Source organism: Rhinopithecus roxellana, chromosome 10, assembly GCF_007565055.1.
Source record: "Rhinopithecus roxellana isolate Shanxi Qingling chromosome 10, ASM756505v1, whole genome shotgun sequence".
Taxonomy (NCBI): Eukaryota; Metazoa; Chordata; class Mammalia; order Primates; family Cercopithecidae; genus Rhinopithecus; species Rhinopithecus roxellana.
In genome coordinates this window covers 31,828,121-31,846,997 of record NC_044558.1, presented here as the reverse complement: position 1 = coordinate 31,846,997, position 18,877 = coordinate 31,828,121, and positions in this window count along the sequence as shown.

Here is an 18,877-nt window from a genome sequence, read left to right as displayed (position 1 = left end):
GCATTTTCACTTCTAGACACTTAATCATGACAAAACACGGAAGGAGATCTAGTCCTTTTGAGAGACAAGTAAAAGTTTGTTAAACAGCTTTATGCAAGGCTTACGTTAAGGAGTTACTCTTAAAAAATTCCAAAGTTCTTGTAGAGGAATAAATACCAAGTAATGATATAATAGGAGAAAAAGTAATCAGTGACAATCAGATAAAGCAAAAGGTTCATATTTTAGTGTATCAATTAAGCACCCAGGAAACTTTCTTTTTCGGTGGGGGACAGTTTCCTGCCCAGGCTGGAGTGCAGTGCTGTGATCGTGGCTCACTGCAGCCTCGAACTCCTGGGCTCAAGTGATCCTGCTTAGCCTCACGAGTAGCTGGGACTGCGTGTGTGCCTATACCTGGCTAACATTTTCTGTAGAGGTGAGGTTTTGCCATGTTCAGCCTTGCCTGGACTGGTTTTGAACTGGCCTCAGGGATCCTCCTGGCTCAACCGTGGCCACACAAAGTGCTGAGATTGTAGGTGTGAGCCACTGTGCCTGGCCTATAGGCTTCTTAAGAGGCATGTTTGAGAACCCTACACTAAGGAATTTGGGTACTGTAGATGGGCTTAGTAATGGATGTTTTAACAGGCAACCCCAGTGATTCTGTGGTTGCTCCTCGCCACACTTCAAAAATGTTGGACCAGGGCCTCAGAGAAGAAAGGTTTTGTTTGGTTTAAGAAATTAGAGAAAGTTTTATGTGTGCAATAGCATTTGAGGAAAGCCTTCAAGATTAAAATGATTAGAAGTGAAATAGCATGAGGAAAGTTACAAAGGGAAGCAAGCTGGGTATTATTTAAATATCTAATAAATAGTTACAAAGAATGTGTATATTATTATTGATGGGGGATAATACTTCCTCTCAGTTCCCTATTGTTTCCTTCCATGTGGAGAAGACAACATCATCCTAACACTCATGGTATCTTTACTTCTTGTCCCACTTGTTCCACCCAGGGGAGGTAAAGTAATAAATGATGTCTGGGAGGAGGACCTGTCTATCAGCAGAGTGCATGTACACTTAATTACTATTCTCATACCATAAGTGAGGAAAAGGCTCTATTGATGAACGTTAGAAGGGGGATAGACATAGCAGGGAAGAGGCCTGTTTTGGAAAATATATCTAGAAATTTGTGCTGTATGGGTTAGTACATAAATAAAACATAAAATTTGAAGGAGCACAACATAGAAGCAGAGAGGCTTTATTGTGGTCATAGCTTATGGTTTCTGGTTTCAGACCTTAATGTATACATAGGGAGCTTTGATCTTGGTAGTTTGTAGAGGCTTCTATTAGGGCTATTAATTTGATTTTGTAAGTGTGAAGTAGGCTTTTAGTTGCTGCAGTTTTGGCAAGAGGCTTTAAGACCTAAGGCACATGGGATTTTGACCTAAAAGTTTAGGGTATCTTTGTCCAGAGAAATTGGTAATTTCTGTAGAGACAACGTGCAATACTGGGCTTTAAGCACATGTGCCTAGGCCTCAATGAAGCAGAGTTTGAGTAAGGCTGATGGAGAAACACATTGGCTTCAGCAAAGACAGAGAATGTGGAAGCGGCGCTCACCCAAATGCTGGCCTCATGGATGTCCTCACCAGATGCCAGCCCAAGGTGAGGCTTAGCAAGCTACTCTAGAGATGCTGGCATCAACAAAGGCACTGACGTGCAAGTGGGCTCGGGCAGGCTACCGCAGCTTGACCTTGGCCTACATTAAATACGCACGTATGAGCAGCAAGAGCCTCATCAGATGCTGATAAGACGCCAGAAAACAATTTTATTTGAGGCAAGGATTTAATGATATAAGAAGTGTTCATAACTATGATAGATGTTAATGACTATATAAGTATTTGCTACTTTTAAACTTAAAGGCAGATTGCCTTGGTTGCAATATAGAATTCTAGAAAAGCTCAAGGTCTAAATTGTTCCGAGAGTCATTGAAATGCAGTGTAAAAAACAAAATTTTGAATCTGAAGATACTTGAACATACTGGGAAAAGATCAGGTCTCCTTTGACTTGTTGATTGGGACTGCACCACACCAAATTCTATACCTTGTAAGATAGCATCAGTGTTTCAAATGTCACTTTCTGAAAGAGAAGATACAGAGTGCCATGCTAAATGCATGGTGAAAAGTTTAACTTCTTGCTGACAAATTTCTTCAAACTTAGTTTAAGTGTGCAGCTCATGTGACTGCATTCTGATGAGGCTAAAGCCATCACCGGTTATCCTCCTTCTTACAGATTCATGAGTTCCTGCTACAGAGTTTCTGCTACATGTAGTCTTTGGCAATAAATACTACTGGATTCTGGGAGCATAATTTTGTACAGGATAACTGCCTTTTAAATTTGGTGGGTATAAGGCAAGTATTGTAATTATCTTGGGTATTTTATTAATTCTCCAGACCTTTTGTAAGTTGAGGCACACCACAGAGTTGTTGAATTAATTTAACTGTTGAAGTGCCGAATGAATGTGTTGTATCCATATCCAAAAAGAGACCCCCAGGCTGCAGCTGCTGAAGGAATCCTCAAAGGCATTAAGAACATTTCTGCCTGTGAGTGAACACAATAAGAAACTGGGAAGGACTTTCATTTTATTACACTTTTACCTTATTACAGTGAGAGAATTGGATTCTGGGTTTTGATTATTTTGGTCTTCGGACATTAACTTGAAAGGTAACTTAATATATAGACTTAATTTTCTCCCCAGGAGTTTGATAAGAGGAAAGATTTATACTGAAATGTGGGACATCTGCATTTTGCTGGCATTTTAACATTGGGTGCTCTATGTATTTGGATACTTCCCATTGAGAACACTTGATTGAATCACCCATGGAGCTGCTAGAGAGCCCTGTGGTGGAAATGCTACTTACGGGCCTGATGACCTCGGGTTTTACAAAAAGATTTATTGAGGTATAATTGACTGAGCATACATAAAATGCTCAATTTGGTGACTTTTGACACATGTATATACTCATGAAACCATCACCGCAATGACCTACCTATCACCATCACTTCCTAACGTTTCCTCATGGCCTGTTATAATCAATCCTAGGCAGCCAGTTATCTGCTGTCTGTCACTAGTATGCATTTTCAAAAATTTTATATAATCAGGATCATATACTGTAAACTTTTCTGTCTGGGCTTCTTTAAGTCAGCATAATTATTGGGAGATTCATCCATATTGTTGGATTTATCAAAGGTTTGCTCCTTTGTATTGCTGAGTGTTCTATTGTATGGATATTGTATGGACATATACAATTTGTTTATCCATTCATCTGTTGATAGGCATGACAGGCATTCATGTTGTTTTCAGGTGTTGGCTTTTTTTTTTTTTTCTCTCTCTTTTTTGAGACCGAGTCTCACTCTGTTGCTCAGGCTGGAGTGCACCAGTGCAATCTCAACTCACTGCAACCTCCGCCGCCCAGGTTCATGCGATTCTCCTTCCTCAGCCTCTCAAGTAGCTGAGATTACAGATGCATGCCACCACACTTGACTACTTTTGTATTTTTAGTGGAGATGGGGTTTTGTGATGTTGACCAGGCTGGTCACGAACTCCTGACCTCAAGTGATTAGCCGTCATTGGCCTCCCAAAGTGTTAGAATTACAGGTGTGAGTCACCATGCCTGGCCTGGTTCTTAAAAATAAAGCTACTATGAACATTTGTATATAAGTCTTGTATGGTCATATACTTTAATTTCTCTTAGGTAACTACCTACGAGTAGAATGAGACACATGGTAGTTAGGTATTTAACTTTTTGGGAAATATGACATCTGTAAAATGACTGGGTACTGGAAAAGGAGCTTCCCGGTGAAACAGATAAGGAGCCTGTGAAGTCAAATGAGTGGTCCAAAAATGACACTCCTCTAAGGACCTCAGTAACACCCCATTGTCTGCTCTGTGTTTTATCTATTTGCAGGGTTGGCCTTCCAGTTCCTAGAGGATAGGCATGCTGTATTTTCTACCTTAAATTTCACCACTTTATCTCAGTCTGTTCTTCAGAGAATCAATAAAATAACTGGGGAGGGTGTCTCCAGCAAATACTGATACTAGGGTTCAAATAAATCCTTATAAACCCCCACCAACATCATTCCAATATCTACACAAACCTGAAGAAATCACAGGAATAAAATCTATTATTGAGTCTTTATAAGAATAAGGACAGCCATGTGTCAGTCCTTGCAATCTTCCCATATAGCCATTTAAGAAGCCTATCAGGAAAGGATACCCATTTATTCAAGAACTCAGAGTAAGCAATAAAATTATGATTTCTAGATTCCTGGTAGTTTCCAATATGAATCTGTCTTGTCATCCAATTGCTGAAGAAGTAAATATTTCACAGTGGTAGATGTATGTGCAGCATTCTTTAGTAGACATGTAGATAAATACAGTTAACATTTGTTCACTAATTTTTGTGGGAAAATTAACAGCATATGTGGATAGTTATATCATAGTTGCTCCACCCCCCGCCCAACCCTCTGCATCCCTGGTTTTGCTTTTCAAAGTTTCAGTTACGTGTGGCCAACTGCAATCCAAAAATATTAAATGGAAAATTCTAGATTCCTAAGTTTTAAATTGTATGTTGTTGTGAGTAGCATGATGAAATCTCACACCATCTCATTCTGTCCTCCCTGAAATGTGAATCATATCCATCATATCCCAGCAGTGTATGCTATTTATCTTAGTCACTTAGTAGCCATCTGGGTTATCAGATCAAAAGGAAAAAAACATAATATGTATATAGAGTTTGGTACTATCCATGGTTTTATGCATTCTCTAGGGGTCTTGAAACATATGTCCTACTGATAAGAGGGGACTACTATACCACATATTGGATTTATGGACTCCTCATCAATTTTTTTTTTCAATCTAAACAATCTAAACAAAATAACATTTCTTTGAGGGTCCATTCTTATACAATATGTAGATGATATTTTGCAGTGCCCTATTGATCTAAATACTTCACACAGACTCCATATTTCTTTTCGAGATTAGCTGAAAAGGGGCATAAGGAATCTAGAGAAAAGTGATTTTGCCAAGAAACTGAACAAATTATTTGAGTCATGATTGGTCAGTACATGGGTATTTTATTTCGTACACCAAAACAAATAAAATTCCATTTTACTAAAGCTCTAAATTAAAAGACAATGAAAAAATTTTTAGGATTGACCGGTTATTGCAAGCAATAAATATCTGTTTTTGTAAAAATTGCTCAGTCCTCTTATGAACTTACTATGACAACAATTCCGGAGCCTTTCTCATGTGATATAAAAGCAGAAGAAGCTTCCTCATCTTTGAATTCTTCTCTTTAACAACATCCCACTTTGGGTATCCCTAATCATCTAAAAACCTTCTCTCTTTTGTTCAAGAAAGGCAAGATGATGCATTGGGAATATTAACTCAAGAGAAACCTGTTTATTGTCTTTCTTAGCATATCCTTTGGTTTGATAACTAAGACCTAACCCAATTTTAATGTTTGCCGGGGGTGGCAGCAGCTGCCAAACTGGTGAAAGCTTCTGCCAATGTGGCATTTGCTTTTCACTAACTCTATAGTTTGCATGTCCTGGGCAATCACCGTTACTTCTAGGCAACACTCAACATTTCTCTACCAAAACTTTTACATTTATGAAGCCTTTTTATTCTTTGTGCATCACTATTTACCATTGTTCAAATTGTACTCTTATAACTTGAATTACAAACTTGAATTCCCTACATCTTGAATAACAAGATGAAGGGAAAACATGACTATAGCAATAACTCAGGAATTAAGCATACCAAGGACTGACCTTACAAACGCCTTTTTAGTTAATTCTGATTGAATATAGTTTATGGATGATTTTGTACTTTAAAAAAATGACAACGGCATCCCCTTCTTTCTGTATCCACTGAAAATGCAGCCATTAAAGCAGCTCATTACATTGTATTCTCTCTTCCCAGGTAGCTGAATTAATGGCTGTGACTAAAGCTTGTATTGTGGCAAAATATAAAAGAGAATAGACGTGCTTTTAAGAATTGTACATGATTTTGGAATGTTATGAAAACCGGAAGGATTTATGACCTCTTCAGATATTTTGACGACCAGTGGAAAAACATTAATGTCTTAGTGGAAGTGATTAAAAACTCACAAGGAGATCCTGGTTATTGAGATAGAAGTGCATACGCAGATCAAAATCTGAGGGCAATGCTCTTGCAACGTGACATGCTAAATGAGCTGCTTTTCACATCTCAGCTAAAAGGGATGCTTTAAAATGGACATCTCTCTACCAAACTTTCAGAAGAGTTGTCTCAATTTAAACTGGCTATGGTTGACTTACAGTGATTAGTTCAACCTTGTGAAAGGCAAAGTTGGCCATCACAGGGATCCCCTTTACATAAAGATAGATTTAGGGCAATTTTGGGATTTAGTGCCCGATAGCACCACAATCCCACCAATGAACCCAGGTCAAACTATTTTATGATTGTTCACGTTATAGAATTTAAAAAATTACCTTTTGCATTAAATAAGTAATGGTAGATAACAAGCATAACCCAGGTACATCTGTTAAGGTGAGGCATGATTCAGTTCCTCTACTCAAGACTCTTGAGGATTTACAAATGGGCTTTATACAACTGCCCAGATCTTTAGCTATGTATACACATTAGTTATTGTTGGTGAAAGTTCTGGCTGGATAGTTGCTTTTCCTTGCCAAAGAGCTAACACTGTCACAGTTGTTAAAATATTAGATCATACATTTCCAAATGAAAATACTAATTTCATGAGAATAAGCATGAAGAAACTCTATTAGATCTTTCCACTAACTCAGAAAACTCACTTTTAGCATTACCCCAGTCTTAAAGAGAAATAGAATGAGTAAAGGAGACACTGAAGATGACACTGTCCAAATTTTCATAAACATTTAATTTTTCCTGGTCTACATTTTGCCATTATCATTAATAACCATGTAGTCCTCTCCTCAGAGCTCCCACGGACTTTCTATAAGATCATTACAAGACACTTTCTACCACTAGGAAAAACTTTATTGATGCATGCAGACCTACCTGGATGCTGTCAGAAACTAACTTCCTTTACTCAGTCTTTTGCACAGCACAGGCAAGCTACCTCTTCAAAGTAAACAACTCTTAAAATTTTGCATGACCTCTAACCCAGGAAGTGTGTCGTTTAGAAGACATATTGTATTAGTTTCCTAGAGCTACAATAACAAAGAACTACAAAGTAAGTGTCTTAGAACACAAAAATGTTTGTCTTACTCTTCTGGAGGACAAAAGTCTGAAACCCAAAATCAAAGTATAAGGAGGGCCATGCTCCCTTTGAAGATGCATCACAGGGAAAGATTGGTTGCAGGTTTCTCTTCTAGCTACTGGTAATTCCCTTGGTTTATGGCACCATAACTCCAGTCTTCACATGTTATTCTTCCTGTGTGTATGTCTCTGTGCCCAAATTTTCTTTTTTATTAGGACACAAGTCATTGAATTAGGGTCTACCCTAATTACTTCATTTTAATTCGATTTCATATGTAAAGATTATATCTCCCAAATGAAGTAACATTCTGAGGTCCTGGAGGTTATAACGCCAATGTATTTTTTTTTTTTTTTTTTGAGGATACACAATGCATAACACATCAATATAAAAATGCTTTAAAACAGGGGCGGAGCAAGATGGCCGAATAGGAACAGCTCCAGTCTCCAACTCCCAGCGCGAGCGACACAGATGACCGGTGATTTCTGCATTTTCAACTGAGGTACTGGGGTCATCTCACTAGGGAGTGCCGGACAAGCGGTGCTGGTCAGTTGCTGCAGCCCAACCAGCGAGAGCTGAAGCAGGGCGAGGCATCGCCTCACCTGAGAAACACAAGGGGGAAGGGAATCCCTTTTCCTAGCCAGGGGAACTGAGACACACAACACCTGGAAAATCGGGTAACTCCCACCCCAATACTGTGCTTTAAGCAAACGGGCACACCAGGAGAATATACCCCACACCTCGCCAGGAGGGTCCCACGCCCACGGAGCCTCCCTCATTGCTAACACAGCAGTCTGCGATCTAACTGCAAGGCAGCAGCGAGGCTGGGGGAGGGGCGCCCACCATTGCTGAGGCTTAAGTAGGTAAACAAAGCCACTGGGAAGGTCGAACTGGGTGGAGCTTACAGCAGCTCAAGGAAACCTGCCTGTCTCTGTAGTCTCCACCTTGGGGACAGGGCACAGTTAACAACAACAACAACAAAAGCAGCAGAAACCTGTACAGACGCAAACGACTCTGTCTGACAGCTTTGGAGAGAGCAGTGGATCTCCCAACATGGAGGTTGAGATCTGAGAACGGACAGACTGCCTGCTCAAGTGGGTCCCTGACCCCTGAGTAGCCTAACTGGGAGACATTCCCCACTAGGGGCAGTCTGACAGCCCACACCTCACAGGGTGGAGTACACCCCTGAGAGGAAGCTTCCAAAGTAAGAATCAGACAGGTACACTCGCTGTTCAGCAATATTCTATCTTCTGCAACCTCTGCTGCTGATACCCAGGCAAACAGGCTCTGAAGTGGACCTCAAGCAATCTCCAACAGACCTACAGCTGAGGGTCCTGACTGTTAGAAGGAAAACTATCAAACAGGAAGGACACCTATACCAAAACCCCATCAGTACGTCACCATCATCAAAGACCAGAGGCAGATAAAACCACAAAGATGGGGAAAAAGCAGGGAAGAAAAGCTGGAAATTCAAAAAGAAAGAGAGCATCTCCCCCTGCAAAGGAGCGCAGCCCATCGCCAGCAACGGATCAAAGCTGGTCAGAGAATGACTTTGATGAGATGAGAGAAGAAGGCTTCAGTCCATCAAACTTCTCAGAGCTAAAGGAGGAATTACGTACCCAGTGCAAAGAATCTAAAAATCTTGAAAAAAAAGTGGAAGAATTGACAGCTAGACTAATTAATGCAGAGAAGGTCATAAACGAAATGACAGAGATGAAAACCATGACACGAGAAATACGTGAGAAATCCACAAGCTTCAGTAACTGACTCGATCAACTGGAAGAAAGAGTATCAGCGATTGAGGATCAAATGAATGAAATGAAGGGAAAAGAGAAACCAAAAGAAAAAAGAAGAAAAAGAAATGAACAAAGCCTGCAAGAAGTATGGGATTATGTAAAAAGACCAAATCTACGTCTGATTGGGGTGCCTGAAAGTGAGGGGGAAAATGGAACCAAGTTGGAAAACACTCTTCAGGATATCATCCAGGAGAACTTCCCCAACCTAGTAGGGCAGGCCAACATTCAAATTCAGGAAATACAGAGAACGCCACAAAGATACTCCTCGAGAAGAGCAACTCCAAGACACATAATTGCCAGATTCACCAAAGTTGAAATGAAGGAAAGAATCTTAAGGGCAGCCAGAGAGAAAGGTCGGGTTACCCACAAAGGGAAGCCCATCAGACTAACAGCAGACCTCTCAGCAGAAACTCTCCAAGCCAGAAGAGAGTGGGGGTCAATATTCCACATTCTTAAAGAAAAGAATTTTCAACCCAGAATTTCATATCCAGCCAAACTAAGTTTCATAAGTGAAGGAGAAATAAAATCCTTTATAGATAAGCAAATGCTTAGAGATTTTGTCACCACCAGGCCTGCCTTGCAAGAGACCTTGAAGGAAGCCCTAAATATGGAAAGAACAACCGGTACCAGCCATTGCAAAAACATGCCAAAATGTAAAGACCATCGAGGCTAGGAAGAAACTGCATCAACTAACGAGCACAATAACCAGTTAATATCATAATGGCTGGATCAAGGTCACATATAACAATATTAACCTTAAATGTAAATGGACTAAATGCTCCAATTAAAAGACACAGACTGGCAAACTGGATAAAGAGTCAAGACCCATCAGTCTGCTGTATTCAGGAGACCCATCTCACATGCAGAGACATACATAGGCTCAAAATAAAGGGATGGAGGAAGATCTACCAAGCAAATGGAGAACAAAAAAAAGCAGGGGTTGCAATCCTAGTCTCTGATAAAACAGACTTTAAACCCTCAAAGATGAAAAGAGACAAAGAAGGCCATTACATAATGGTAAAGGGATCAATTCAACAGGAAGAGCTAACTCTCCTAAATATATATGCACCCAATACAGGAGCACCCAGATTCATAAAGCAAGTCCTTAGAGACTTACAAAGAGACTTAGACTCCCATACAATAATAATGGGAGACTTCAACACTCCACTGTCAACATTAGACAGATCAACGAGACAGAAAGTTAACAAGGATATCCAGGAATTGAACTCATCTCTGCACCAAGCAGACTTAATAGACATCTATAGAACGCTCCACCCCAAATCAACAGAATATACATTGTTCTCAGCACCACATCGCACTTATTCCAAAATTGACCACATAATTGGAAGTAAAGCACTCCTCAGCAAATGTAAAAGAGCAGAAATTATAACAAACTGTCTCTCAGACCACAGTGCAATCAAACTAGAACTCAGGACTAAGAAACTCAATCAAAACCACTCAACTACATGGAAACTGAACAACCTGTTCCTAAATGACTACTGGGTACATAACGAAATGAAGGCAGAAATAAAGATGTTCTTTGAAACCAATGAGAACAAAGACACAACATACCAGAATCTCTGGGACACATTTAAAGCAGTGTGTAGAGGGAAATTTATAGCACTAAATGCCCACAAGAGAAAGCAGGAAAGATCTAAAATTGACACTCTAACATCACAATGAAAAGAACTAGAGAGGCAAGAGCAAACACATTCAAAAGCTAGCAGAAGGCAAGAATAACTAAGATCAGAGCAGAACTGAAGGAGATAGAGACACAAAAAACCCTCCAAAAAATCAATGAATCCAGGAGTTGGTTTTTTGAAAAAATCAACAAAATTGACAGACCGCTAGCAAGACTAATAAAGAAGAAAAGAGAGAGTAATCAAATAGATGCAATAAAAAATGATAAAGGGGATATCACCACTGACCCCACAGAAATACAAACAACCATCAGAGAATACTATAAACACCTCTATGCAAATCAACTAGAAAATCTAGAAGAAATGGATCATTTCCTGGACACTTACACTCTCCCAAGGCTAAACCAAGAAGAATTTGAATCCCTGAATAGACCAATAGCAGGCTCTGAAATTGAGGCAATAATTAATAGCCTACCCACCAAAAAAAGTCCAGGACCAGATGGATTCACAGCTGAATTCTACCAGAGGTACAAGGAGGAGCTGGTATCATTCCTTCTGAAACTATTCCAATCAATAGAAACAGAGGGAATCCTCCCTAACTCATTTTATGAGGCCAACATCATCCTGATACCAAAGCCTGACACAACAAAAAAAGAGAATTTTAGACCAATATCCCTGATGAACATCAATGCAAAAATCCTCAATAAAATACTGGCAAACCGGATTCAGCAGCACATCAAAAAGCTTATCCACCATGATCAAGTGGGCTTCATCCCTGGGATGCAAGGCTGGTTCAACATTCGCAAATCAATAAACGTAATCCAGCATATAAACAGAACCAAAGACAAGAACCACATGATTATCTCAATAGATGCAGAAAAGGCTTTTGACAAAATTCAACAGCCCTTCACGCTAGAAACGCTCAATAAATTCGGTATTGATGGAACGTACCTCAAAATAATAAGAGCTATTTATGACAAACCCACAGCTAATATCATACTGAATGGGCAAAAACTGGAGACATTCCCTTTGAAAACTGGCACAAGACAGGGATGCCCTCTCTCACCACTCCTATTCAACATAGTGTTGGAAATTCTGGCTAGGGCAATCAGGCAAGAGAAAGAAATCAAGGGTATTCAGTTAGGAAAAGAAGAAGTCAAATTGTCCCTGTTTGCAGATGACATGATTGTATATTTAGAAAACCCCATCGTCTCAGCCCAAAATCTCCTTAAGCTGATAAACAACTTCAGCAAAGTCTCAGGATACAAAATTAATGTGCAAAAATCACAAGCATTCTTATACACCAGTAACAGACAAACAGAGAGCCAAATCAGGAATGAACTTCCATTCACAATTGCTTCAAAGAGAATAAAATACCTAGGAATCCAACTTACAAGGGATGTCAAGGACCTCTTCAAGGAGAACTACAAACCACTGCTCAGTGAAATCAAAGAGGACACAAACAAATGGAAGAACACACCATGCTCATGGATAGGAAGAATCAATATCATGAAAATGGCCATACTGCCCAAGGTTATTTATAGATTCAATGCCATCCCCATCAAGCTACCAATGAGTTTCTTCACAGAATTGGAAAAAACTGCTTTAAAGTTCATATGGAACCAAAAAAGAGCCCACATTGCCAAGACAATCCTAAGTCAAAAGGACAAAGCTGGAGGCATCACGCTACCTGACTTCTAACTATACTACAAGGCTACAGTAACCAAAACAGCATGGTACTGATACCAAACGAGAGATATAGACCAATGGAACAGAACAGAGTCCTCAGAAATAATACCACACATCTACAGCCATCTGATCTTTGAAAAACCTGAGAGAAACAAGAAATGGGGAAAGGATTCCCTATTTAATAAATGGTGCTGGGAAAATTGGCTAGCCATAAGTAGAAAGCTGAAACTGTGTCCTTTCCTTACTCCTTATTCGAAGATTAATTCAAGATGGATTTGCGACTTAAATGTTAGACCTAATACCATAAAAACCCTAGAAGAAAACCTAGGTAATACCATTCAGGACATAGGCATGGGCAAGGACTTCATGTCTAAAACACCAAAAGCAACGGTAGCAAAAGCCAAAATTGACAAATGAGATCTAATTAAACTAAAGAGCTTCTGCACAGCAAAAGAAACTACCATCAGAGTGAACAGGCAACCTACAGAATGGGAGAAAATTTTTGCAATCTACTCATCCAACAAAGGGCTAATATCCAGAATCTACAAGGAACTCAAACAAATATACAAGAAAAACACAACCCCATCAAAAAGTGGGGAAAGGATATGAACAGACATTTCTCAAAAGAAGACATTCATACAGCCAACAGACACATGAAAAAATGCTCATCATCACTGGCCATCAGAGAAATGCAAATCAAAACCACAATGAGATACCATCTCACACCAGTTAGAATGGCAATCATTAAAAAGTCAGGAAACAACAGGTGCTGGAGAGGATGTGGAGAAATAAGAACACTTTTACACTGTTGGTGGGATTGTAAACTAGTTCAACCATTATGGAAAACAGTATGGTGATTCCTCAAGGATCTAGAACTAGATGTACCATATGACCCAGCCATCCCATTACTGGGTATATACCCAAAGGATTATAAATCATGCTGCTATAAAGACACATGCACACGTATGTTTATTGCAGCACAATTCACAATAGCAAAGACTTGGAATCAACCCAAATGTCCATCAGTGACAGACTGGATTAAGAAAATGTGGCACATATACACCATGGAATACTATGCAGCCATAAAAAAGGATGAGTTTGCGTCCTTTGTAGGGACATGGATGCAGCTGGAAACCATCATTCTTAGCAAACTATCACAAGAACAGAAAACCAAACACCGCATGTTCTCACTCATAGTTGGGAACTGAACAATGAGATCACTTGGACTCGGGAAGGGGAACATCACACACTGGGGCCTATCATGGGTAGGGGGGAGGGGGGAGGGATTGCATTGGGAGTTATACCTGATATAAATGATGAATGGATGGGTGCTGACGAGTTGATGGGTGCAGCACACCAACATGGCACAAGTATACATATGTAACAAACGTTATGCACATGTACCCTGGAACTTAAAGTATAATAATAATTTTAAAAAATGCTTTAAAACATTGCTGGGACACTATTTTTGTTTTCTGGGGATGCATGTGTCACTGCGGAAGCAACTGCCAACCCAAATCGGTAGGTTTCTTTCACATGAGATTTTAAACTGAGGCTACATCAAAAGTCTTCAGAAGCAGACAACTTTAAGAGACAGTCATCCTGCCCAATAACCGTGAACCAAGGAGATGACAGTGGCATCATCTTCTGTCCCTAAGACAACAAAATAAAACACAGCAGAATGAATTCCTTAGAAAACCTTTCCATTTTTATAATTATTATTCTGGCATTCTTTGGTGATTTAGCCTAAATATCGCGAGATCATTCTTTTTTTTTTCTCAGCACTTAACCACATTCACTTCTTAGTACCGTATATCCAAAATACATAGTGACAGCCTGTGCATTTGTATTGCAAAAATGACTGTGTATATGAGAACTTTCTTTTTCATACACAGAATATCTCCATACTACCAGTCCCTTGTAATTCCAGTTATTCTACATCTGTGATTGCTCTAGTCCCCAGTGGTCACAATCCATTTGAGGTTTGTGGAATCTTTCTTGTGATTTTCTGAAGAGCTCTAATTTATCTGATTAAAAATTACACAAATCATGTGGTCTGAATGGGGACAACCTTTGTTATAACTCAGTTTCAGGGGCTAAAAACAATAATAGTTCTCATCACAAATATTTCAGTTTCAGCAATATTTGAGAAATGAAAAATATCAAAGTAATAAAGGGAAATAAGACAAAAAGTCTTTAGTGCAAGTCCTAAAGATTGACTTGTAAGTAACTCCTTCCTCCCTATTCCATTTTGGTTTGTGAAACTGAAGCTTGTTGGCTATTACCTGCTAACTGATTAGGCTTAGTCATTTAGCCTTCCTTACGTCAATCTTGTAGATTGACGGGATCTATTAGAGATGGCAAGGAAATATTTCACCCATCAAAAATAGTTCATCACTGGCCAGGTGTGTTTGTTAGTTCAAGGAAAATTTCAACTTGTGTTTATAGCAATACAGTGTCGATGTATACATTTCAGAAAATTATTATCTCAATGAAACAACCCCATGGCTGAACTTCTGATATATGGTGATATTTAAATGATGATATATCCTAGAGTTGACTGAATTCCTTATGGTCAAATCTTCTTCTCTGGGATACAGGAAAAACTATAAGAAGGAACTGATGAAGTTTGACCCCTTGGACACATCACCTACAAAGCAGTCAGCCAAATGCTATAATCTCAAATTAGGGAACTCACAGAGCAGAGGGGCTTAGATAGTCTAATACACCACACAAACAATCCAACAAGCTCAGTATTTACTTAATCAACAAACTCAGATATAGCCATCCCCAGAACATCACTGAGAAACTTTACTTTCCTAATACAGAACAGAGATGGTTCAGGATCTTGGGGATATAGAGGATTTACTCTATTTCTCCTTCTCCAAGTTTCTTTTGTGGGAAGCCTCCAATATTATATACATATGCATACATATAAATTATATACATATGCATACATATATGTATATATGTGTATATGTGTGTGTATAAATACACACATATACACATTATATATATGTTTTATGTATTATGTATAAAATTTTACAACAGGAAGAGAAAAACTAGTAGAGGAACCTTGCTTGGATTAAAAAGTGTTGAGTTTGTTAGATTTACATCTGAGTAGGCCTCAAATTATCTGTTCACAGCAGTGGAGAAAGTCAAGTGCATCTTTAATATCATTCATTCCCTTTGCCATCCTTAACAAAAAATCTTTTGGAAATTCTGCTTGAGTCACTGTGGCTACACATTTTGAAAGTTAATTTGTGTGCTTTTAAATGTAGATTAAAAAGTGAATTTATTTAAAAAGCATTGGCGTTTTTGTGTGACTAGCATTTTATGCTTGCATGTTGAAAATTGTATTTTGGATTTCTTTTGTCCTCATTTATGTACAATTTGGCACTAATATATGATCTTAAGTTATAAACATTCACAATAACTGTTTTCCGTAGTAAAATATGATAAAATACTGGTAAATTCATTCATTACATTCTTACTCCCAAACAACATTTCTAGCCAAATTTATTTTTCATATGCTTAATAGAGTAAGAAGAAAATCAAAGTTTTGAATCAGAGAAGAGAGGCTTACAATTTACAATAACCTATGGCTAGCTCCTTAAAATTTTTGAAATTTATTCTGCAATATGAATAACTATGATCTATAATTATGGGCATTCATATATTCTTTAAAGAGTGTATGCTCTGTCATCAACTCTGAAGTCTTATCTGCATTCTTCAATTTTATAGGGATGTTTCTACATTAGTGGCCTAAAAAGTGGACCACTCACATGAGTCATGCCTACAACCTTTTTGTATACATAGAAATATTACCAGTAATGATGTATGTACTGTTCTAGGAAATTAGAAACCACTAATCTAATATGAAAAGTGAGAATTGGTCTTTGCTGTTTGTTGAAATAATTTATCAGTATGCAGTATTCTGCTGTTCCAATAATTACTGAAATTAAGAAACATTATTAATGATTTATGTAGAGTGTGATAGGAACAAATATGTTTGAATTATTAACTTACATATTTACAGTTTGGCTAAGGATAGAATCTATGTTTAGCGTTTGATTACAAAATTATTCAGTTGTCACTTTAAAAAAGCTATTAAAGACTTTTTGAGAACTAGCTTAAATGTTTTATCTTGGAATACACTGCAGAAATGACAAATCTGAGTTTGGCTTCTGACATAGTGAAACTGGGACATAGAGCTTCAAGATTAGACACTGAAGTAATAATAAATACTACTCGAAGGCCTTCCTAAAAATGGCTCTATTAACTAAATTCATATATATTTCTTTCATTTAGAATTCATGGTAGCAGAATTCTAAATGTAATTTAGAATTTATAAATGGAAAGAGATGAAGTAAAATACTTCTTAGTTATTTATTCAAGGTCACATAATAATCTGGTTTCTAAGCTAGAAACAGAAACTCAGTTTCCTAACACCCATCCCAAGCTGCTATATAGATATCTCTAGAAATTCCATCTGTGAAATTTCAATCAAGACAGACATCTTTAAGTCAGTTCAAGATTTTGCTTGTTCTGTAATTCTACATTTCAGACTGATTATTATATAGCAATTCACAGTGGGGTTTTTGAACAGCAGAAACTGGCACAGCACTTGGCACCCTGTTGGTGCAACCGTGACACACATACACATTCAAATTAATTAATGTTCCAGCCTCAGTCGACTCATCTGAGTTGATCAATATGATCTTCTCAAGATAAATGACTTTTTTTTTAAGCTATCGATATTGGGAGCAGTAAGCTGTTCCTTTTTTTTTTTTTTTAACTTTTAGGTTCAGGGATACACGGGTAAGTTTGTTATATAGCTAGTGAGTCACGGGGGTTTGGTATATAGATTATTTTGTCACCTACTTAGTAAGTATAGTACCCTATCGGTAGTTTTTCCTTCTTAAAATGACATTCATCTACAGTTGTGCATCTAGCATTCCATTTCTGAGATTTTGTAGTAAAGGAAAAAGGAAGGCGGATGGAAGAAACAATTAAAACTATATTAGATGTTTACATGGAAATGAATCACATTTCAACTGCTTACTGGCAGTGCAATTTTGCAAAATCATTTACCTTCTCTGTGCCTCAGTTTACCCATTGGTAAAATGAGCATGATATAGGTTCATAATATTTTTTCCTAAAACTCTGGAGTCTGGGGGTATTTCAGAATTCTGGATATTTAGGATTTAAAACAATCGTTCAGTGGATACCATACATTTATATAACAGTCACAGCAGAGCCTCAGGCATATTAAAATTGCTGCAGCAAAATAAATAAATATTCAAACTAAGAGACATAATTCAAGAATATAAATAGCTTCATATCAATCCAAGTCAGATTTCTACCTGTGTGAGAATAAATGAAACAAAGTTTTCAGAGGTTTTTGGCTTTCAAAATAATAGGTAAAAAATTGTAGACCTAAAATAATATGTACATCATAAGAACTTAAGTGGTTAAATACAGTATTTCATGCAATGCACTTAGAATAACAACTGGCACATAGTAAATGCTCATATATGTTAGCTATTATTGTTTATTGTATTAACCCTGATATGGTATACATCAATTTTTTTTTTTTTTTTTTTTTATTATACTTTAAGTTCTAGGGTACATGTGCATAACGTGCAGGTTTGTTACATATGTATACTTATGCCATGTTGGTGTGCTGCACCCATCAACTCGTCAGCACCCATCAATTCATCATTTATATCATGTATAACTCCCCAATGCAATCCCTCCCTCCTCCCCCCTCCCCCCTCCCCATGATAGACCCCAGTGTGTGATGTTCCCCTTCCCGAGTCCAAGTGATCTCATTGTTCAGTTCCCACCTATGAGTGAGAACATGCGGTGTTTGGTTTTCTCTTCTTGTGATAGTTTGCTAAGAATGATGGTTTCCAGCTGCATCCATGTCCCTACAAAGGACGCAAACTCATCCTTTTTTATGGCTGCATAGTATTCCATGGTGTATATGTGCCACATTTTCTTAATCCAGTCTGTCACAGATGGACATTTGGGTTGATTCCAAGTCTTTGCTATTGTGAATAGTGCCGCAATAAACATACGTGTACATGTGTCTTTGTAGTAGACTAATTTATAATCCTTTGGGTATATACCCAGTAGTGGGATGGCTGGGTCATATGGTACATCTAGTTCTAGATCCTTGAGGAATTGCCATACTGTTTTCCATAATGGTTGAACTAGTTTACAATCCCACCAACAGTGTAAAAGTGTTCCTATTTCTCCACATCCTCTCCAACACCTGTTGTTTCCTGACTTCTTAATGATTGCCATTCTAACTGGTGTGAGATGGTATCTCATTGTGGTTTTGATTTGCATTTCTCTGATGGCCAGTGATGATGAGCATTTTTTCATGTGTCTGTTGGCTGTATGAATATCTTCTTTTGAGAAATGTCTGTTCATATCCTTTCCCCACTTTTTGATGGGGTTGTTTGTTTTTTTCTCGTATATTTGTTTGAG